General features: G+C 37.4%; 1 pseudogene; it reads right to left on the bottom strand.

Moving 5' to 3' along the window:
• Positions 1 to 428: 428 nt before the first annotated feature.
• Positions 429 to 25610, bottom strand: LOC149258820 (pachytene checkpoint protein 2 homolog pseudogene; annotated as a pseudogene).
• Positions 25611 to 25648: the final 38 nt, after the last annotated feature.

Here is a 25648-nt window from a genome sequence, read left to right on the forward strand (position 1 = left end):
TTCTTTTGAAATGAGAGTTTTCAATTTTATTTTCCTAAAGGAGGATGCACTACTAGCCAAAGGAATATGTTCCCAAAAATAAACTTGAGTATGGGATTGAAAGCCTGAAATATTTTTCAACCCTATTCATGATACCTTTAATCCTTATTATTTATCATTCAGGAAGCATGCACTTTTGTTTCCTCATGCAAGTCCTTTTCATTGAATTCCATTGTGTGGAAATGGGCTATTTGAGGTGTAGAGCCCATGATAGCTACCCCATACATTTCATAACAAGTTTTGCAAGATATTCTACAAGTCTTACATTTTCTAAGTCTTGAATAGTCACTAAGCCTGGTTCCATTGTTCTCTATTTTGTCAGGCTTATAGTTGTCCTTAAAGCAGGAACATATTACACTATGTGGTCCACATTGGGAAACATATGTCTATCAATGCCATTTGGTAGTTTTCTCATAACTCAATAATGATGACTCATTAGTATCAACAAGAACAATTAAAATTCTCGTTCTGAGAAGTTCTTGAAGATATGATCTAAGTATATCATAACAAGCTTGGAGTGTAGGAGGTACAATATATTCTTTAATATCTGCTCTATTAATAAATGCAATATCATTAGTTGTTTTTATATTTGTTGTTAGAATGATGATATTGGAGTAGAATTTTAGTCTATACAACCAAGTTAACAAATAATTAACAACCCTTATAGAATTAGAAGGCTCGGAGCCAGATAATGTTGTTTATCTTGCAAAATCCAGACTTTCGATCTCATCAATGAAAAATAGTAACCAAATTATTCTCTTCTTCCATCATTTCATGAATTTTCTAGAAAACCTTTGTCACTAGTTTAACACACTCAGAAAACCATTAATCTTAGCCAATTTTGACGGATAATATCTTGTATTTAGTCGAATTGAAAGTTTATGTGCTAATGATTTCCACAAAGAGGTATTCTCTATACTAGGAGGACCATGCAAGAGAATGACATGGTTCCATGATATTAAACATGGATTTACCCTTTTCTATGAGAAAAGAAAAGCACTTTCATAATATGTGAACATCTATTGTTTTACACTAGAGTCATAAATTAAGCTTCCACATAGCCCTTGAAATTATTCTGCAGGAAGAAGGCATTCTTGGAAACTAGAAATTGCTTCTTCGCCTTCTATTTTCTCACCAAGTCCCTCTTCTCTAAGATGATAAACATACATTATGTGTAATCTTCCAAAAAAAAAGTATTTCTTTGTTGACCATCCTTCCAATTGTGTCACATATATGAATGTTGTAGACATTCTCCAAAAGAAAAGGTTCATATTTTCTAGTTACTTGGTGATTTTAGAAGATCTAAAATGGCAAGGAAATAAAGGAGCCTCTTTCATGACACACATATGCCCAATTTCTCTATTAAAAACAACATATATAGTTCTGAATACACCCTTACCAAGAATATTTTATTTTTTCCATCGACATGGGGCTTCACTCTTTATAAAACTGAAAAGAATAGTTATTAAAATCACTACAATCAATAGTGCTAAAGATGTTGGAAGCTCTAACAGGTCAATCTCCAATATGCATGATTTGAGTCTTTCAAAACAAATTCTAAGAATCCTATTATGGATTACGACTTTTCCACCAAAGTTTTCCACCAACCAATTTGGAGGCATAACACATTAATAAACATGATATTCCCCTCATGATTTGAATGAGCCTAATTTCATCTCTGACCTATTAATGTGCACTAATATTTTTCTTTGAAACAAGTTATGGCAAAGATGTGGAGATCTATCATTGGGTTCCATTTTTCCTTTTGGTCAAAGCACTATTTTTCACATCCAAAGGCAGCTGCTGCACACACTCAATAAAATTAAAGAACCTTCAATATTATGATCTTCAATTGCAATGCAAACACCATTGGTGAAACCCATCATTCTTAGGTTAATCCTTATTTAAATTCATTTGATCTTACATTATAACACATAATTTCCTTTGGTTGCCCAAACCATAGCTAATGAAAATGAAAGAGCTAGATACTTATTTATATATATGTGTTCTCCACTATTGGTGTGATGACGAAGGAGCATGTCCAAATTCAAACCCAAATGCACTGTAAGTCACATTTTCAGGATCTATTCTCACTAGAGATTGTAAGTGTGATTTGTGACATGAAGACCAAAAATATCCCATGCTAATTGAAAATTTAAACCCTAGTCAAATCATAGGTTCAAGTTATAGTCTAAGTCACAATTTGAAGTTCTAGTGTTAATGAAAGATGAGAGTGCAATTTGTGACTTGTTAAGGGGAGATGCAACTCTGGTTGCAAATTAGATTCCCAAATTCACTAAAGACAATAGTTACGACCTGTGAATTAAAAACAAAATCCTATATCCAGTCAAATTTATGAATCACAACAACATTGGAGCATGTAAATGAAGTTTGTGACTTAAGGAAAGGATGAGGCTCAATGAAATTTCCAATGGCATATCTAGAACACAATAAATTAGAGTGCAAATTATATGCATAATTTGTGGTTTAGGGAAAATCTCTTCACAAATGGCAAGTCGACTCAAAGGTATGGCACTCAAATCCTATGTTCACATTCACCTTATATAATGACCAATATGAATCAAGGCCAAATATGATTTCACCATATATATATATATATATATATATATATATATATATATATCAATCAAGAGCGATTCTATAATTTAATATAGTAAACCATTGAAATTCAACCCATGGACATACACTGTTTCTAGAAAATGAACAATTTCATGTAATAAAGTCATATGAATTTGCTCAATAAACTTATGCGATTCCTCAATGCATAGTCGAGATATGAAATGGAACTTTAGCCAATGGATTATGGATTAAATTTAGGATAGAAACTATGGAAAAATATATAATGAGTGAGGGTTTGGGGAAATAAATGTTAGGTCTGATAATTGAGTAAGGGTTCAGGTGGTTTATGCAAAGGATATAATGAAGAGAGAGTGTGTATGTCAAGGCTCGACATAGAGAGGATTAAGTGGAGGTGGCTTTTAGGATATAAATGTTCATGAAGAGGGTAGATCAAACTATAATATACCCAACAAGTAAGACAAAATGTAATGATGGTGTGTGATGGGGTTGCAGTGAAAAAATGTGACTTGGATTTGTCACATGCGATGGAGGTAGTCTTAGTCTCAAATCACAATTTTAGATGGCAATTACAAGTCAATATGAACTAGAAATGTGATTTGTTACTAAAGAGGATAAGCTTCTCAGAGTAAATTGTAAATCAAACTTACATAAGCTTTGAAGACTAGCACTACAAGTTGTGATTACGACTTGTGAAAAAGGCAGGAAAACACAAGTTTTAAATTTTTAATGCTTGACTTGCTACAATGTGATGGAACCATAGTTAGGTCAAAGGAGAGGTTAAATCTTAGGAAATCATAGGAAAAGGAGTCTGAGGAATATTTTGAGTGGAGGGGAGTCCAAACTCATTATCACTTGTGAACTCAAGTATGAATGAAGCCAAATTGATCCTTACAACAATATACTGACATTGAACCACATATGGTTTATGATGCATCTTATATACCTATCAACCTAATAGAACCTGCTTCCCAATAAGAGTTATTTCTAATGTTAACAAGCCTCGTATTCTAATTGTAGCCTTGTTCAAAACCCTAGACATACAAAAGGCAAACATAAGTATAGCTCTAGCACCTTCTTTAAAAAACTAATTCCATTAACCTATATAAAGACAAATGGAGAGGCAGTATTGTAACATCCTTTGTAAGATGAATGAATGAAAAATGTCATAAAATATAATGTCAAGGATGAAGCAAGACATGAAATCTTAGTCCACTAGCCTCATGAACATATTAAGCACTTGTGCAATTGTAGCCTTGATGATAACTAAGTTATTAAAGATTTCTTGACTATTTCAAACCACATGGATACTCATTAAGAGCTTGAAAAGCATAGGGGGGCCAAAAATTTAGATATATAAACTAATTTTTTTGGGTGTTGTTGTAGTGGCTACAACATAGCCATATAGTTGGATGTTTCTTATGTTGGAAATAATACTGAAAGGGGGGGGGGGTGTGGGGGTGAATCAGTATTAGTCAAGTCAATAACCTTTTTCTTTTCATACTCAAATTTATATATGCTGCTTCAATGAAGGTATCCTGCGTGTACATGTAACTATGTTTAAGGAAACAAGCATATATCCATCAAACTAATGACTCAGTTAATTCATCATATGTTGATCTTTAATCTGTGCATCAATACTTTATTAAACATTAAACAATAACCATGTGCAGTTAATAATAGAATGATCCATCACACATAACCAACACGCATGAACACCAAGATTTAAGGTGGAAACCCAATGTGGGTGAAAACCACCTGCTGTTGTCATCTATGTCTTCTTTTAATAAGAAAATTTGTTTACAACATTGTACTGGTGCAGACTCACATTAGTACACAAGCTTCTACCTGTAGAAGGTTACTACCTTCTCTCGTTCTCTAGCTTCTACTGGAAAGGAGATACAACCCCCTAGCTCTTGTACTAGCTGATATGCTTACTAGTACGTAGGCGCCGACCTACAAAAGGCTACAACCTTCTCTCTTCCTCTAGGGACCACGTTTCATAAATTTTCAGACTGGATGCTCCTCGTACACAAAAATACACATGAAGGCCTCATTTCATCTAATTTTCATACTGGACCCATTATCAACATTGAAGCTCAAAATCAATCACCATTGTACTACAACCATCAAATACATCTGCATTAACCAATTATTGAAACTCAATCATAAAACTCTGAATCACCCATAACTGAATCACTGAAATCCCATTGCCACTGAAGCAAATCACAATCAATCAATCTGAACATTCAATATACTATCATCAAACTACAATCACCAAAACACAGAGCAGAACCCAAAATTCTGCAACAACAGTTAGATCCACCTGTAACTTCAAATATCATATTACATAATGTATACACTACTTAGATGTGTTAAACTAGCATGTATACGTGCTTTTATCAAAGCCAACCAACGTATATTTCTGTAAATATTGATTCATAATTTAGCAGCTATTCCAGACTTATGTCATACCCATATCATAACACTTACAGAACAACACATGCGTCAGTATTCAGATATAGACTATACATGATCAAACCATATAATGATAATTCATGTCTAGCCTTAAGATCCTGATCCATCATTAGATCTTATCCCTCATCAACCACTAAGGTTCATCCTTGGTTCAGATCAAACAAAGCACCATAAGTCAATAACCTGCATACTGGATCTCACACTTCATCAGATATTCAATTCTTGTTCACTAGGCCTAATGATCTTCTCCTCCTTATATATATTTTAGGCCTTTCTCAATTACAATGGACCAAAACCACTTAGGACCAATACCTTCGACCAAATACCTAGGGTCAATACCTCCGACCATATACCATGGACCAATACCATGGATCAAAATACCATGGACCAAATACCTTGGACCAAAAACTTAGTTTTCCAAGATATATGTGCTTTTCCTTCTGTGAAAGTGCGTGTGTACGTTATACGTTCCTTTTGTTCTGTTAACTTGTGTGTATATGTAGCTTGGTCAAGGTGAACCTGCGTATACCTCTCTTTCTTCATTCTTTGTAGTCTAAATTGTAATTCTTTGTTGTTGTCATGTTGTACTGTGATCTTTCATTTGAGCGAGCTACCTTCTGAACTGATTCCTTAAAACTACCCTGCATTTCATCACATCTGTAAACACAACTGTCATGCATTCTGTCACATCTGATATCTCTTTTGCAGATTCATGTGGTTACCATATACAATTGAGTTGTTCTGCTACAAGTGGGTTTCCATCAAGTACAACACAGGCATCATAATGCCAACATCTTATTCTTATTGATTCTAGTGTAGTGCATGGTTGGTTAACAAGTGGACTTAGGTGGAAGAACATATCAACTAGTGCCATTGTTTGAATTTCTAGTTGCTCAAAATGCAATACATATGTCTTCCCTACAACTTTTATATAGTTCCAATGATTCAAAATGGGTTGTTATATTATTTTTCATTTATCTTCATACTTTTTAGGAGGGAAATTTGGAGAAATTGGCATGTACGGTCCCTTTTACTAGAAAATTGTAGTTTGGAGATTTTGGGTTAGGAACCTTCTAGAGATACTTTTAAGGATCACACAACACTTTTTTGGGTCAAAATTTTATAAGCATAGCTCATAAATCTTGATGTTGTTCTACAAACTAAGACATTTCCAATGATGTGAAATTTGCCTCAATTGAATCTTGTTATCCAAAGTTATGCATCCCATGAATTAATCAAGCTTGTCGTGCACCATGATATCGAGTGCATGCCATGTTAGGCCCCATTACTCATGTGTTGGGATAATACATGTGGACTTTCAAGAATATTATAGAAGGTTAAAACCATAACACTAGTTTAGTGTTTGGGCATGCAAAAACAATAATCCTAGATGGTTATCATCATATGTTAAATATAGAGCCACTAGGAAGAGAGGGCATTCCATGTTTTAGTATTGAACTTGTTCCTTAGTTTAAAAAAACATATAGAATTGGAATTTGAGAGCCTAATAGAGAAGGAGGAAAATTTTGTAGCAACCATTCAGACCACGTTGTCAAAGAAAACTCCAGAGTGAGTGTTCCTTTCCTCTTATTTGGATTTCATAATTGAAGAAAAGAGAGCAGAGCATTAACCTCACCTTCTAGCTTGGTTTTCTCCTATTTTGGGTTTTCTAGGATATATGTTGTGTTCCTTTATGTAAATGGTGTGTTCATTTTCTTATTATTTCATTTTCATATTTAGTTAATAAATTTGAGTAGTAAGCCTATTATAATAAATCTAAGATCAATGTAAATAAACTTTTTGTTGTAGCGACTGCAACACCCTCCAAAATTTTGGCCTGCATCCAATTTCAGAGCCTCCCTTGGATTTTTACTTGATGTTTGCAAGCACTTAGGCTCACCCCATGAGCTCGTTTTGAGTCTTTGTGCCCTCCTTGATTGAATGTTCAACAACCATCTTTTTTCATGTTGGTCACAACTTCATGCTTGTAGCTACGTTTTGGTCATGCACAAGGCTCCACTTTGTGTGTACAAGTTGTATTCGCTAGGTAAACATTCGTCACACTCACACACGAAGTTGTATGTACTGTCACACAAGCATCATCAACATCGTTCAATGGTCTATCACAAGTGTCATGCTTGTTACTCATACCGTTAGTTATTCATGTTGAGTATATGTTGTCTTGATGGTTTGAGGCATCTTGTCATCAAGTCATGTTGAGTGTGTGCTCACAAGGTCACGTATGCACAAATTTACTTTCTCACACACTTAGTCATTTTTCTGAATTTTTGACGATCGGATCACCCTCTAATAGCCAGACCTCCACCTAGAATCGACTCGACCGAATGTCACCCAAAACAACGCAGAAGTGTCCAATAATCCATTTCAATCTACACTACCTGCAAGTTAATCAACTAATCTTGAACACTTGTAATGCATGTTGCTTTAACCTGTGTTAAACAATTGAACTCTTTCAATTGATCTAATACATATATATTGATGAAAATATGTTGTATAAGTTGTTAATGTTGTCCTACCCACATGGGTTGCCTCACCAGACACCAGAAAGAACCTTTCCCATAAACTTGTTATATGATCATCACACTTGCACGTACTGCCCCGCTGGGTGTTGTACATGCTATCTCCTCTTGTGTGTTGAGACTGTAGCATCCATGTGGACTACTCCTTTGGAAGTTGTGCATGTCCTGTTGTGTTTTGTGTATCTGATAGAGTTAGGATTGCTTCTGTTTCAACTAGAGACTCACCTCCACCCTCTCCCTCTACGGTGAAAGAACCTTGACACAAGTAACACTGGCAGTCAGGAGGCACACGAACCTCGAAGACAAAGAAGACCACTCTCATGTGCTGACAAGTAAGAGCTAAGGCAAAAATTTAAGATAATGGCAATTGGGCCATCATACCGAATGGGACTCCTACACCAAATGGTGTGAGGTCTAGTTTGGACTTCATACTAGGGAGATCCCCTAAATGTTGGTGGGTCCAGCACCATCAAAATTTCTAGCGCTAGAAGGAGGGCTGCAAGTTGTTTATGGCTGAATGTCCTCTCACACCCACTCATCAACCATCTAATCAAGGTAGTAACTAGCACTCCCTCTCACTTATGTGTGACTCTGAAGTTCGTTACTCCTCACCCACCAAACGTGAACAGGAAATTTCGTATCAACACCTTCGCTTCATCTGTCCTATCACCTATCAGTTTGCGAAAGCAATCAGACTGATCCTAGGAATACAACATCTTCCACATGTATCAAGATAGCCCAAAACCACTCCCACAAGGGTTGTTGTATCATTGGTGGAAGAAGTAGTTCTTGCCACACTTGAAGGTCTAGCAGAAGTGATTAAGAATGTAGAGGAACCTCCGGTCTTCCAACAGGGAGAATGAGACACCCTCGTGATCTTGGTCTCAGACTCTGGTACAGGAGGCAGAGGGGAAGGCAGTGGAGGAGGAAGAGGCAGAGAAGAACCATTAGACTTAGAGATGGAACCGTCATATTTTGAAGAAGAGGAAGAGGATGAAGAAGAAGAAGACATGGCTAACCAAAATCTAGAATGGTTGACCCAGGGACCATTGGCTCTCTCGGGTGCTTTGCATAATATGCTGAAGCAGTCGGAGATAATGATTAAAAAGTTCGACCCTGACAGTAGAGTGAAGGCAGAAGATCACTTGGACAACTTCTACCTACAACTACAGACCCTTGACATATGATACGATGAAGCTGCATGTAGACTGTTCCCATGTACCTTGGATGGTTGCAAAACAACATGGTATCATATTCTTCTCGTAAACTCCATACATAACTAGGGTATGTTCAAACATATGTTTCTGGAAAAGTTTGCTGACGACAAAACCCCAGCCATGTTACTCAAAGACTTGAGAAGCCTGATGATGGAGGGGAAATAAAAAGTAAAAAATTTCAATCAGAGGTTTCTGCACATATTGAATAAGTTTGCAGCGGACATGAAACCTCATGACTCCATCATTGTTGACTACTACACATACGCACTGCCGACCAACATTGCATAGTTCGTCAAATGAGCTGCGAAACGAACACTGTTAGAAAATTGCGAAGAGGCAACTATTGTTGAAAAGGACCTACACACGATTGGAGTCATCAAGGATGATGAACCAACGAAGGACTCCAGAGATGTGAGCAAGAGGTCCTAGGCTGCAATGAGCAAGGGTAAGGATAAGGAAACAAGTGATATTGACACCCTTACTCATTTAGTCAAAAAAATGACAACAGAAGTGTCTGAGATCAAACAACGAACAATTGACACATCTGTGAGTAGTCGACCATCGAGACAAAGAAAAGGAAGCATGTCATCAGGTAACAACCACTTCCCAACTAAAACTGCACAAAGTTTAGTGTTCATGCTCGAACAGTGCATGAACAACAAATTTTGTTCATTTCATGAAGATGATCACTCGGAAGGGTCTTGTTCGGACTGGAAGCGAGTTGCAGGCTCAGTGTGCAACCGCGCACTCAACGTAACAAGAAGTGCTCAGGGACAACTGAGAGATACAGACAATGACGAAGATGTTGCACTTCATGAGGCATCAAGCTCTGGGCATGTGGTGAACATGTATCATTGCTTGCAAGCAGTGCAAAAGACAAACACTGAGAAGCAGCACCAAAATCAAAATGATCGTTAAAATCTCATAAGTAAGGGGGCTCCCACTACACTTGGGGAACTGAAACAAAATCTCTAACTACTAAGGAAGGTTGATCCACCAATCGTCCAAAAGTAGAAAACACAAAGCAATCTAGAGAAGACATCGGCGGATAAGAGTATGTCCATGAGTAGTAAACTACATAAAACTCTACCAAACAACACAAATATCATTGTTACCCCACACATCTTCGTGAGTCTATCCCCTCTCGATTAAAACATTATGGAAGTCATGAAGAAACTCGCAAAAACATCAGTTTGTTCGAGTTGGCTAAGATCTAGAATCAGTGATACACCCTGCTACGTGCACTAGGGCATACATCAATGGATAACGCAACCTCTACAAGAAAGGGAGCAAGAAAACCTCCAGGATCACTTTCAACTATGATAAGCACACTTCGGATGGAAGAAGCAAACTCTATTTGCCCTCCATTCCTGCTTTCATTTGAGATCTTTAACTGTAATGTTCACAACTGTTTGGTTGATTTGAGAATGGTAGCCAATGTCATGCTACTCTCCATTGCCAAAAGGATAAATGCAAAATGGAGAAAGACATCCACGCATATCATCCAACTTGATCAGACATCCATACCAACAATTGGTGAACTTCAGGAAGTGATCATTTGACTCTCTCATGACGGCCAAGTTCACCAGTGTATAAACATTGTTGTTGTGGACATACCAAAAGCGTATGTCTTACTACTTAGTAGAGACTGGTCCAACAAGCTAAATGGATACTTTTATATAGACTTCTCGCACATGTGGCTTCTGTATAAGGGAAAAACAATCAAATCCGGGTGTTATCCGAGAGATACATCAGGCATAATGTCACTCACATCAATGGCGAGAATGAATCGTTGGCCTTCGCAGAGCTCATGTTCAACAACTGCCTCTTGGGAACAATGATGGCATGTTATCCTGCATGACCAACTCCAACCCCACCAGACATGCAGTTGAGTCTCCTTCCTTGCCCAATTGATGGAAATGAAACTTGTATAGTACATTGTAACATTAGTAGCAGTAGTGCAAGCACGCCAAACGGTCCATGTGATGACGAGTTGTGGACCATGTAATTTGATAGATCAAAGACACAGGATGGCTCAGGAGCTAGGTGCATCTTGATTAACCCATAAAATAGGAAAAATTTGATTTCACGCCACTTGGAGTTCGAGTGCACAAACAAAATTGCTGAATACAAAGCACTCATGTTGGGCTTGTAAAAAGCCATGAGCCTCAACGTGGTCATGCTCAAAGTGGTAGGTGATTCAAATATAGTGGCACAACATGTATGTAACACCATTCACTATTTATCACCTCATCTCAAAAGTTACCAGCAAGAGGTTATGGCAATTGATCTCTAACTTCCAAGCATTTAATATCATTGTTGTACCAAGAACGCATAATGCAGCTGGCAATTCTTTGGAAAACATAGCTTCTAGAATGTCATTGATTAGGGATAGATTTACTGTTAAAACTTTGTATAGACCATCTATCCCAAATAACATATCTAATTTACACATGTTTGATGATGATCAACAGATACTGCATTTCATGGCCAACGCTAATATATTAAAGGATGCAGTGATAGGAAAAGATGATCACGAGTGATCTTTGCAAGCTGGGGCAGAGATTGAGAAAGGGCACCTTATCCCCAAAGGTGCGGTATCTTTGGAAAAAATATATGAATTGCAAGAATACTTCCAAGGGACAAGGAACAACAAAACTAACAACTCTACCATTTTGCATGAACTAATTAACTTTGGGATAGAACAAGATCTTAAGTTCATCAATCTCGATACGTGTTTCACACAGCACGAGCAGCAAGACTTTTTCCACTTGTTTAAACAATACCATGATGTGTTCGTGTGGACATATGATGATATGAAAAATTATGACACGTGAATAATCCAAAACATCATTCCGATCAAGGAAGGGGTCAAGTGATATCAGTAGAAGCTGAGGAAAGTACATCCGTCACTTGAACCCCTCATACAGAAAGATCTCACCAAGTTGTTGGATGCATGGATCATATACAAAGTTCGTCATTCTACATGGGTTTCAAACCTTGTTTCTATATGTAAGAAGTCTGGGGAAATCCACATGTGTGTTGATTTCTGGAACTTGAACCATGCCTTGGACAAAGACAACTACCCCATGCCATCTATGGAGCACATTTTTCAAACAACATCTAGGGCATAGATGTTTTCCTTACTTGACGGATTTTTAGGATATATTCAGGTTCTGGTAGTGGAACCTCATAGAATCAAAACTACCTTTTGTACCAAGTGGGGTACGTTTGCATACAGATGAATGCCATTTGGGCTCGTGAATGCAGGCACAACCTTTCAGTACACCATGTACATTGCCTTCCACAAACTCATCATATAGAGCATAGTGGTGTACCTCGATGATGTGACTATGTTTTCAGGAAAACGAGAAGACCACATATGCCATCTAAAGAAAATTTTTGAGGGATGTCGGAAATATGGGATTTCCTTGAATCCCAAAAATAGCATATTTGCAGTGTCTAAGGGGAACCTCCTTGGGCACATCATTGCCAAAAGTGGGATCAAGGTTTATTTCGATTGAGTCCAAACTATTACATAGATCCCTCACCCAGCCAACAAGAAAGAAATGTAGTCCTTCTTGGCAAAGATAAACTTCCTTCGGAATTTCTTCTCGGATTATGCGTAGATAGTAAAACCAATCCAAGATGTGATCAAGATGGATGTAGTCTACAACTGGGGCAAGAGGGAAAAGTATGCATTCATCCGTATCAAGAAGCCTGTTGTAGAAGCACCTGCACTCTACAGCCCAGATTTCAACAAAGGATTCCTGCTATACACCTTCACCTTTGACAACTCGCTCGCTGCAGTACTCACTCAGAAGGATGAACTGAACGACGAACATCCCATCTCCTTCATGAGCGCAAGCATGTAGGGACCCAAACTCAACTGCCCCACCATCGACAAACAAGAATATGTAATATGCAAGGTGATGAAATACTTCATACCCTACTTGCTAAAGAACCATTGCATAGTGTATGTGCCTCACCCAGCAGTATACTCACTGCTCGTACAATAAGAGTTGGGTGAATGATGTGCGAACTGGATGACTGGCTTGCAAGAGTATTATCTTGTTATCAAGTAAAATTCACATTGTCAAGGGTCATGGTCTCTACAAAATCGAAACTAAGGCAGTACACACACAGGAGGAAGAAGCTGAGCTCGTCGGTTAGGAGCAGGAAATTGAAATGTGTTATGTAGTGCAAGAACTACCCACTGCAAGAAGAAACTCTTGGTACGAATATGTGCACCAATAACTTGAGCATGGCACAATAACCTCTCACTTTTCCATGAGATATAATAGGGCACTGCGCCTCAAATCTTTAGCCTATCAATTGGTGCACATAGTGGTTTATAGAAAGCACAGTAACAAAATATTTCTCAGGTGCCTAGAGGCACATGAATCAAAGAAGGTTTTGTAATATTTACATGATGGACCCATTAGGGGTCATTTTACAGGAAATACCACTACATACAAAGTTATGCAAGCTCGAATATGTTACCCAGAATATGTTGGCTTTTAATAGAGGAACCAATCAACCATTAGGGATCTTCCCTTAGTTGCCTTTTACTTTGGGAGGAAAAGTTGTTTATCTCAATGTGATGGTAGTCCTAGACCCTTGAGATTATAGTTTACTTCTTGGGCGCAACTATGTTTATGACATGGGAGCTATTCTTTCAACACTCTTTCGAGTGATGTGTTTCTTGCATGAAGGCATAATTGTCACTGTTGACCAACCTTCATTTCCTAGTCCAAATATGGTTTCCAGTTAACCATCTCCCCTAAATGGTCCTTTTGTCCCAATGGTATCTTCCCCACCACGGGTCAATTATGTGGCAACCCATTCCATGCCTACATCAACTGATGATCAATTCTGTGATGTTGTACATTATGTATTAGGGACATTGGAACCAGATCTTGGATTCCTTGTTATGGATCCCTTCCAGAGCATTGTTCTCCCATCTGATGAGAACCTCTTGGAAGTCATGACATCTTATGGATCGTGATCAAGGATATGAGGATAGTTCCTAGTCTTGTGTAAACCTCTTTAAAAAATGAAACAAAGAATATGAGGATAATTCTTTGTCTTGTGTCAACCTCGTTAAAAAATGAAATAAGGAATATGAGGATAGTTATTTTACTGTGTCAACCTCATTAAAAAATGAAACAAATAATATGAGGATAATTCTTTGTCTTGTGTCAAGCTCGTTAAAAATGAAACAAAGAATATGAGGATATTTCCTGGTCTTGTGACAACCTCGTTAAAAAATTTAACAAAGGGTATGAGCATAGTTCCTTGTCTTGTGTTAATCTCGTTAAAAAATGAAACAAGGCCCCCTGGAGCAAAGTTCCAATTCGAGTCTTTGATTAGATCTCGTAAAATCCCAATCGAGTCTTTCTTATGATCTCATAAATGAACATTCATTCCATCCACCTCATAGCCACGAGTAGTCTACTTAGGTGAATGCAATGAAGCTTGGGGGGCATGCACCTAGAATCGAGTCATCATGCTGGGGGCATGTAAACCAATCTCAAGCATAATTTCTCATTTCAAGCTTGTGTAAAAATGAAATTGAATCGAAGCATAGTTTTTTGTTTCAAGCTTGTGTAAACATGAAACTGAATCCAAGCATAGTTCCCTATGGTTCAAACTTATGTAAAATGAACCCATCTCCATTTTTAACCCTCATGATTTCCATTCTATCAGCCTCTTTTGTTAGATGAGCCTTGGTTTTTCTCCTTCCATTGTCACTATCTACTTGGCTGATCATAAGCTTTCACTTGATTGTTTTACCCTTTTGAGGAACAGTTGCAATGAGTGGTCTTATTAGCCAACCTATTCACATAAATCAACATGTTTTGAGAAGTTCCAACATCACCGGAACCAGTTTCTATCCTAGACACCACTCGTTCTTCTAAATGGAGTCCTCTTTAAGCTCTTTTCAGACTCTCAAAATATGAAAATATTGCCAAGCACTTGTCCTTTTTAGCTCGTTAACAGATTGAAAATGACATCTACTCAGTATAAGTTTAACCCTTTTGAAGACTAAGATAGATTATTTACGAAAAAGGAATACGTTGATCGAACATGGTCAATAGGTTCTCTCTTATACTGTTTTATGCTCTTTCGGACTTGAGAGGCAAATATATGAAAAAGAACTTGTGGAGTTTTATTTTTGTCCCTTTTCAAACTCTCTAAACATGAAAAGGACTGAGTTATCATTGTCATTAGACTCGTTCAAACATCAAATAGTGACAAACTTGTCCATCATGACAAGACTGAGTTTCACCTTTGCTAGACTCATTAAAACATCACATAGCGATGGATTCACTCGAAGGGTGGAATTATACAACAAGCATATGTTATCCTCCTCAAGATTGATAAAATTAAAGAGGTACTGATCAGCAATGACCAGGGAAAATGGGTAAAGGGGTAAACCACTTTATGGCAGTAGGTCACTCTTGGACATGATACTTTCACTTCATCACTGTGACTATTTGGGTTGGGTTACCTTCTTGATGGTCATCATACCTTGGTCTATCATACCATCCATTACTTTGGTTTTGGGTCAATGCTGCCAATCCATTCAGTGTCGCCGACATGTTCAAGAGAAGTCACTCAATTTAAATTCATCCTTTGAAATACTCGTAAACCTTCATTTTCATGACCACCATTCCTGAACCGTGTGTCATCAGTTACATTACGTCTCCAAAATCGTTACACTTATTTCTTGTAGTTGATGTGGGATACATCAAGGCCCTCCTGCGATGAGTCACTTCTTGTCGACATCAACACATTATCCAAGAAGTTGACTTAAAAACACCCTTCCAGTACCTTGAGGCTTGCATACATCAATGGCAAGTTTCTCACTTCCAGCAATAGGTTGACATCACCGGCCTTCAACTAAAAGTGTTGTATGGTGTTCGACATCAAAACATCCATTCACACCATGCATAATGAACTACAGTACCTTGAGGATCATTATCATTATCAGTGATTTCTCTCGCATCTATTAATGCCTTACAGCAGTGGTTGGTAATCAAACGGTGTCTTCCCATGTTCAACTTTAGATCACATATTCACATGGTTAGACTCATACTTGATCAAATGATTGAACAAGATAGAAGACCCCGGATCTAGTTTCATCCATCCGGGTTGCGATTTCAGGAAATGTACCAAACCATCCATACAATGGCTTTACATTGATGGTCATCCGATCATGGGTCTATATCTGTAGATGACTATCTATGTACTTGTAACGAAAGTTTATATGTTGAGCATGGGTATGCCTTCCCTTAATAATTCATGAGAAAAAATCAAAATATCATGATATTATGTATTGTAATCGATGCAGGTCACCATCCACTTTGGAACCTCATCACATCGTAAAGCATATTACTCGACATTAACATTTTCGACTTCATGCTTTAGGGGGTAGTAGTTACAGATCCATTTGGGCACATCACTCCCATCATTCATATCAGTACTTTTAGGGCTCATCAAACCCTAATTCAGTTACTACATGCCCTAGACAAGTCACCACTTTAAATGCCTCCTTCCCTGAGAGTTTCTTGGCCTGAAGCCCTCCAAAAATGCCTCATTGAGGGAACAACGCAACCTTGGTCAGGGGTAAGTGCACTTCAATGCAAGTAGGCCCATGTCACGGTTTTTTCCAGAGCACTTAGGCTCCCTTTGATCTACGTTGGGCGAGATTGATTGAAATTATCATAGGGTTCTAGGAATATTCTTATCATTGGAGCCATCTAGAAGATTCCCATACTTATAATCTCCTATGACCTCAAAAATCGATAGGGAATGAGTTAAGTAACCTCCTATCCTCTCATCCCTTCCTCCATGGAAACTAACTCTAAGTTTGGAAGGTCATTCAATACCCTCATTTATGACCAAACCACCATCATTTTCCTATAAATTGAGCACTCATCTAAGTGATCAGGGGTTGGAATTTGAGAATTTGTAAGGAGATACTGTTGGTGTGAGGTTTGATATTGTAAGCAAGTATTGTTATGCTGCCAGAGTGTTGTGCTTTTGATGTGATGTTGGTTGGAACCCAAGCTGGAAGAGTGGAAATCGAATAGACTTCATGGTTGTAATTCTTCCTTCTACTTACTAAAGCTGTTTACACCTTTTCCCATATTCTTGTCTTTATGTATGATTATTATATGTGTAAATGATTTCGATACGATTTTCTTACAGTAGATAGATCTCTTGCTTTGATTGGTTTTTGTACTCTATTCATGATTGCAGGTACTTGTCGATCGGATTAAGTTCGAGAAGGAGTGATGGGAGCCATAAAAAGGAGACGAAGGGAAAGCGAAAGATAACAAGTAGGTCCCTTGTCTTATTTATCTTCTATAGGAAAAGGTTAAGTGCTTTAAATTTTTTGTTCTAGGTGTAGCTACCCACCTAGGGAAATTGTATTTATCTGTAGATGCAAAATTCCACATAACAAGATGGGAGTAGGGAAATTTTGGGAGATGGACAGGGGTTTTAAGAATCCTTAGGAATTTAAATGAAAGGAAATTAATGAGGGATATGAGCTAGGAAATTTAAACACAGTCCTAGCTAGGGAAACTGCCCAATTTGATAGATTAGGGCTAGGGTTTGTAGGGAGCTGAATTGGAATGAAGGGAAATGGTTTGTTAGTGAATGGGGATGATGAGTTGCATGAAAATAGAGGTATATGGATAGTGATTTTAGGATTTCAAAGCTCCAAATGATTATTTGCAAGCTCAAAACATGAAACTCATAGAAACCTCTAGAGGACCAAAGTCACAATCATTTTGTTTTTTAAAAGAAATAGGGGATGCAAAGGAGTGTACTTACCTATTATGAAGCTTAGAGGATAAAAAAAATGGATTTAGTGGCTTGAAAACTCGAATTTGAGTGATTTTTTGTAATTTTTGGAGACCTTGTCCCATGCTCAGCACAGTTCATCAGTGCGCATCACCACCTCTAGAAACGCAGCGCCTTGTCTATAAGTGCATTGGCAAGCAAAATTTTCAAATTTGGTTGAAAAAACCTGTGTTTTCTCACCTAAGGAGGAATTAACTTGATGACAAGGTAAGATAAGAATGTAAATGGAATGTGTATGAATCTCTTTGGGCTTTTATAGACATCACATAATACTCTTTTGATCGATAATGGGCCCCACATGTCTTTTTAAATATGACTTTCATTCCTTTGACCCTGACAGCCTTGGGCATTTGTAACTTGGACTTTGTTTCTTCTTTTGAACAATGTACCTTCTTTTTGGAACTTTTAAACTGTAGCTATGAAATACTTATTACATATAGAAACATGAAATTACATTTGAAATAAGAATTTATTGAAAAGACTTGCTTATCACAACTCATCCTATGCCGTATTTTATGCATGAAATGAAAGTGTTGGTGACCTTGAAAGCCTAATGACCTAATGGAGACACTGAACTGAATGAAATCATGATGGTGATGACTGACATGATGATGATAGTCTCTTAATGATGATACACTTAGCTGAGTGATGAAAGTGACCGGCATGTGAAATTCTTGAGAGAGTAGAAATAACCCTAGACACACTAACCAATGACCAAATTTTATTTTGAAAACCTAGTGACATGATAAAATTTGACTTTGAGACCCCTAAGAAAACATGGTAAAATCATATTTGATCACTGATGACAGGCAGAACTGACTGACACTAACATGTAATACCTGAAGAATGAGGATGAAATTAACTCTCAATTGACAACTTATTGTTTAAAAACGTAACAAGAAAGTATCAATTTGATTTTGCCTTGATAAAATTGAGAAAATGCAAATTTCCACATCAACAAACAACTTGGATGTAGTTAAATTGTGTGACATGGCTTGTGTGACTCAGTAAATTCAAGTTAGAGGTATTGGATTTCAGTTAAGCATGTTTGATTGCTAATTTGTAGCAATCAAGGTTAGTTATTTCAAGTTGTTTTCAGTTAAACTGGTTTTAACAGTTGAAGGAACTAGTGGAAGGTTAGTTGTGTAGTGGGACAACAGTCTATCACATTGATAATCCATTTAATTGTTCAAACAACCCAAAAAATATAGTGCATCTAGATAATTTGAGTTCCTCAGTTGTGGTGGAGATTCCAAGGGAGTGTAACATTAGTTGTAGACTATTCTGGAGTGTACATGTGTTGCATGCAGCCAGATAATTGACCTTCGGAATCGCACAGTCAATTGGAGGAAAATTCCTAAATAATAGGGGCCTAATTCCTCAGGAATTGAGTAAGGAAATAAGGGCTCAAGCTGAGGCAAAATTTGACTAAGTTTGGGTCAGAGCTTCTCATTGAGCAGAGAGGTAGGTTATTCACTTGCAGGTTGAGCTCATACAAAGCTAGCAATTGTAATACATCTCTAGTCATCTGATTAATGCAAACATGAATAAGGGGTTTTTAGCAGCTACTTTCCCCAGAAAAATATTGTGCATATGTGTTATTTCTTATTACTTGTGTGCGATTTGTGTTCTAAATTGTGAATTGAATTCTATAGATCAATAGAGTAGCATTGTGTCTCTTGATTTTAGATCAAAATTCTTGAGAAATTTTAAGTCTACACCATAATTCTACATGGTATCAGAGTTGGATTCACATTAGAACAAAAATTTCGAAGTTTTTTCTTAGGAGGTTCAAATTTGTAGCTTCAATATAGCAGGATTCCGCCAAGATCAAGAAAATGACCTTCAACGGGTTGAGATTAGAGTATGCCTTGGAAGGAAACTCTAATTTCATTGCATGGAGGGAGTGTGAGACCACATTGTCTTAAATATCCATGGAAAAGAAACTCCTTTCACAATGTGGAAGGCACTAGTATAGATGTTTGAGAATAACAATGATCATACAAAAATGGCCCTCAAAGACAAACTTTGAAAAATTAAAATGGAGAAGAATGATAATATTTTGCAATATCTCACAAAATTTACACGATATTGGGATGATCTTGGAGGGGTTAGTGTGACTGCTATAGAAGAGCACCTAGTGAGCCTAGCTCTTATAGGCCTTCCTAAAAGTTGGCATAGCTACCAGGGCTTAGTGAATGGAAGGGAAAATTTACTGGAAAGGTTGTGGTATGACTTGGTACAAGAAGAGTATAGGAGAAACAATCAACATGGAACATCATCCAAAGTAGAGAATGAAGAAAATTTTGCATTGGTTGGAAAGGTAAATAAGGGAAAAGCGAAGAAGTCTCAAACCAAACTAGAATCTAGCCAAGGGGACAAGAAGAAAGACTTGTCTAAAATAAAATGGTTCAATTGTCATGAATTTGGAAACTATCCTATGAAGTTTCCACTTAAAAAGTATAACAAGAAGAACTCAGGAGGAGCAACAGGTGAAGCCTTGGCTTCATAGTTCGAGCATGAATCACCCTCATCACATACATGGCTAGCATGGTGATAGGGATTGGGTAGTACTTGGACTCCAGTGCCTCATTCCACATGATAGGATATAGAGAGTTTTTTATTGACATGGAGGAGAAAGATATCCATATGCATATTGAGCTTGGGGATGACAAAAGGTATAGTGTGACCAAGATTGGTACAATAACCTTTAAGAGGGAGTTGGGATCTCCTCTTTTCCTCAAAGATGTCATTCTTTTTCGAGGCCTAAAGAATAATCTCATCTCTATTGCAGTTTTGGAAGATTGTGGTTATGATGTGATCTTCAACAAAGGGAAAACATTCCCAAGATACATAGCCACTGGACAAGTGAAACAAATCCGGGTTTGTGTGAAGAATCTGTATAAAATTGATGTGGAAGATTGTGTGACATTAAGTAGTAAGGCAGAGAAAGTCTAGAGCCGTGATGTCAATGAACTTTGACACATGAGATTGGGTCATTTGCATCATGGTGCCTTGAAAATTATGGAGAAAATAACCAATGGTCTCCCTAAAGGATCACTTGAGCAGTAAGATGTCTGCAAAGGTTGTACCTCGGGGAGGTATGTAAAAGCCACATTCCATGATCGAGACAGAAAAGCACATGAAGTCTTGGAAAGAGTCCATTATGATGTATGTGGACCTTTCTATACAACCTCCACTGCCAGACATAAGTACTATGTTATATTTTTTAATGATTTCTCAAGGAAGTTTTGGATCTTATTCATGTGGAAGAAGGATGAGACATTCTCAAAGTTTGTGGATTTCAAGGCGATATTTGAGAAAGAGACTAGTAAGAACGTGAAGGCTCTTAGGACTGACAATGGAGGTGAGCATGTTTCAAATGACTTCAAGGATTTCTATGTGAAAAAAGGCATTTGAAGAGGGCTAACAACACTCCACAACCCACAGAAGGATGGGGTAGCTGAGAGAAAGAATCAGAGCATTGTTGGAGTTGCAAGAGCTATGCTACATGACCAAGGCCTACCACTACATTTGTGGGCAGAGGCACGTAACACAATAATCTACTTGCAGAACTAGAGTCTTCATTGGATTCTTGGTATGATTACACTAGAGGAGGATTTCTTAAGGACAAAGTCAAATGTGTCTCAGTTCAGAATTTTTGGAGCCTCTGTTTACTACCATTTCTCCAAATATTCAAGGAAGAAGCTTGAGCCAACAACAAAGTTGGGATTTGTTTTTGGTTACATCAAAACCACACATAATTACCATGTGTACTTACCTTCCCTTAGAATGAAAATTATGTGAAGGGATGTAAAGTTTGATGAGGAGAAAGAAATGCAGTGCAGTCTTGAGAGGGAGCTTAAGATCCCACCAAAATAAGAGATTTTAGTTCCAAAGGAGGATCATGAAGAGGAAACTCAAGGATTTGTGGAGCAACCACAAATGGAGGATCATAGAGGAGGTAGAGTGGAGATATTTGATCAAGCAGAACCATCCAAAGAAGGAAGAAAAAGAACCAGGGAAGCTGATAGATTGGTGCAGGATGTGAGGGAGAATGTGGGAGCTCCTTCAATTTTTCACAAGGAAAGGAGGTCACCTGAGAGGTAAACTGGCTACATGGTTCTAATGACTGATCTTGTAGAGATTGAGCCATCCTCTTTCTAGGAAGCAATAGAGAAACATTTTTGGGTTGATGCCACGTTGGAAAAATACAAATTCATCATGAAGAACAATGTTTAGGAAGTGGTCCCAAGACCAAGAGATAAATAAATTGTGGGTTTGAGATGGATCTTTAAGGTTAATCATGCAACAAATGAAAGAATAGAGAATTATAAAGCCAGATTTGTGGCCAAAGGATTCTCTCAAGTTGAGGGAATTGATTGTGAAGAAACCTTTGCTCCTATAGCAAGGTATTCATCCATTAGATCAATTCTTGCACTAGCTACACAGATGGGGTGGAGGATCCTCTAGATGGATGTAAAAACAACATTCCTCAATTGGGTTATTGAGGAGGAGGTGTACATCGAGCAAGAAAAAGGTTTTGAGATATTTTATTGGGAGCTAATGTGTGATGACTCAAGCGAGCCTTGTCTAGTTTCAAACAAGCACTTCATGTTTGGTACATCAAGATCCATAGCTATCTGTCTAGTTGATCAAATATTGCAAGGAGGACCTTGCAAGGGAATTTTAAATGAAGGACATGGGTCTCATGCACTACTTCCTTGGGTTGGAAGTATGGCAAGGTGATGGGGAATTGTTTCTATCTCAAGGAAGGTATGCCAATGAGATACTGTAGTTATTCTGGATGGAGAGTTGTAAGCCCATAGAGACACCTCTAGCAATTATCTAGAATAAGGAGACTGCCACTTCAAGTGAAGAGGTGGATGCTACCATTTATCGACAGTTAGTGGGTTCACTGATGTATCTTGTGAACACATGACGAGATATGTGCTATGTAGTCAACCAACTGAGCCAAGATATGGTTAGGATGACCAAATTGTATTGGAAGGCAACGAAGCATGTTTTTTGGTACCTCATATGCACTACCCTGTATGGATTATGGTACATACAAATAGAGGAAGTGAAGCTGTGCAACTTCACATATGCAGATTGGGAAGGGAGTCCATCCATCTAAAAGTGTAAATTAGGTGGAATTTTCAGTGTTGGGTCCACAACAGTTTCTTGGTATAGAAACAAGCAAAGATATGTGGCCCTCAACTTGGTAGAGGTAGAATACATGGCTGCAAGTCAAGCAACATGTGAGACGATTTGGATAAGAAATATACTTGTGGGACTATCTAGTCAGATGATGGATCCAAAGGTGATGTATTGTGATAATCAAAGTTGCATTAATCTCTCTGAGAATATGACATTTCATGATCAATCCAAGCATATAAATATTCAATATCATCATTTATGGGTTTGTGTGTAGAGGCAGATAATGTTGCTACATTACATTCTAATGAAGGAACAAGATGCTAACATTTTGACAAAGGCCTTGTCAAGAGGGAATTTCAAGTTCCATAGGTGTAGGATAGGGGTGATTGATAATCCCCTTCTTTCTGAGAGGGAGTGATGAAAAATGTAGCAAGAAAGTATCAATTTGATTTTGCCTTGATCAAAATGAGAAAATTCGAATTACCCCATCAACAGACAACTTGGATGCAATTAACTTGTGTGACATGGATTGTGTCACTCATTTTACTCAGTAAATTCGAGTTAGATGGCTTGGAGTTCAGTTAAGAATGTGTGATTGATAATTTGTAGCAATTAAGGTCAGTTATTTCAAGTTGTTTTTAGTTAAACTAGTTGTAATAGTTGGAGGAACTAGTGGATGTCAATTGTGTAGTGGGACAACAGTCTAACTCAGTAATCATCCAGTTAACCAATCAATCAACCCAAAATAGCTAGTGCATATAGAGAATTCGAGTTCCCCAGTTGTGGTGGATATTCCAAGGTAATGTAACATTATGTGTAGACTATTCTGGAGTGTACAAGTGTTGCATGCAACCAGATGATCAACCTTGGGAAATGTGCAGTCAATTGGAGCAAAATTCCTAGATAATAGGGCCTAATTCCTTAGGAATTGAGCAAGGAAATAGGGGCTCAATCTAAGGCAAATTTTGACTAAGTTTGGTTTGGAGCTTCTCGTTGAACATAGCAATAGGTTATTGACTTGCAGGTTGAGCTCAAATTGAGCTACCAATTGTAATACATCTCTATTCATTTGATTAATGCAAGCAAACATAAGGGGTTTTTAACAGTTTTTTTCCCTTGGAAAAATATTGTGCATGTGTGTTATTTCTTATTGGATGTGTGTGATTGATGTTATAAAATGTGAATTGAATTTTGTTGATCAGTAGAGTAGGATTATGTCTCTTGATTTTATATCAAACTTCTTAAGCAGTTGAAAATTTACAGCATAATTTTACAACTAGTAGAATGATGAATAATAACCTAATATCAAAACAATAAAACAATATTCCTTAAGATAAACCAACTAGCTAACATCATCTTAAAACATACAAGCAAGAAGATACTAGAAACCAGTTGCAAATTGGTTCATGATCAGTTTCTAGCATAACATGGATTAAGGAAAGCATACTCAAAGAAAATGTATGTCATAGCCATGAATTAGTTCATCAACATAAATCCAACATGAAATAACACATGCAAACTTAATTGGAGTATCAGTTAGCTGGTACAACCAACAAAGGAATTCATGGGAATATATGCCAAAATGAAGAACTCCTCATTGATAATGCTACCAATTCAATACACGTGCCACAATCCTATCAAAACCCAATAGTGGTATGTGAGCATTTCATATCATCCCCAAGGCTAAACCCAAGTCTCACCACATCTTGCCCTACTATCTTCCATGATCTAAGTGCCTCTAGCTCCTTAAGAACAAAACAACTATCTAATGCTATCCCTAGCTCATGTGCTAAATTCCACTTAGAAATGATGCGTGAGGGTATATTTATAGAAGTGAGGTGACCTTTGACATACCCTGACCTTTCAAATGCCCTCATGACTCATCAAATCCCCAATGACTCTTTTACTCTTAATGACTTTTATAATCATATGATATTAATATTTGATATTTTATGACAAGATAATATTCAAAATAATACAAGAGGAAATGCCACAAGCTTTGTGGTGGCAACTTGTAGGAGGGATGTTGCACTTTGCAAGACCCTTTGATTCTTTACCCATATCCCAATGTATGCTTGGTTTTGTTTATAATATCCAATCATTATTGTTGATAAATATCACACATTCTTGCAATAACTAACACATTAGTTACGATACTTGAAGCAACCCGCTTAGCCAATTAGTTATAACAAACATGGAAACCAAAAATATATCATTTTGTTGTCTTCCAGGGCTTCCAAATATCAACAATGTGTAAGCCCACATGCCCAATGAAATGAGATTTCCTTATTGTAATAATATCAAATAGAAACATATATCACTGGAATCCTACCTGAGAGTACTCTGTGATCTGAGTTTTTCTTTTGAAATGAGAGTTTTCAGTTTTATTTTCCTAAAGGAGGATGCACTACTAGCCAAAGGAATTTTTTCCCCAAAATAAACTTGAGTATGGGATTGAAAGCCTGAAATATTTTTCAACCCTATTCATGATACCTTTAATCCTTATTATTTATCATTCAGGAAGCATGCACTTTTGTTTCCTCATGCAAGTCCTTTTCATTGAATTCCATTGTGTGGAAATGGGCTATTTGAGGTGTAGAGCCCATGATAGCTACCCCATACATTTCATAACAAGTTTTGCAAGATATTCTACAAGTCTTACATTTTCTAAGTCTTGAATAGTCACTAAGTCTGGTTCCATTGTTCTCTATTTTGTCAGGCTTATAGTTGTCCTTAAAG

This window comes from Pinus tabuliformis, chromosome 6, assembly GCF_031772625.1.
Source record: "Pinus tabuliformis cultivar Carrire ecotype Pingquan chromosome 6, CPIR1, whole genome shotgun sequence".
In the NCBI taxonomy this organism is placed as follows: domain Eukaryota; kingdom Viridiplantae; phylum Streptophyta; class Pinopsida; order Pinales; family Pinaceae; genus Pinus; species Pinus tabuliformis.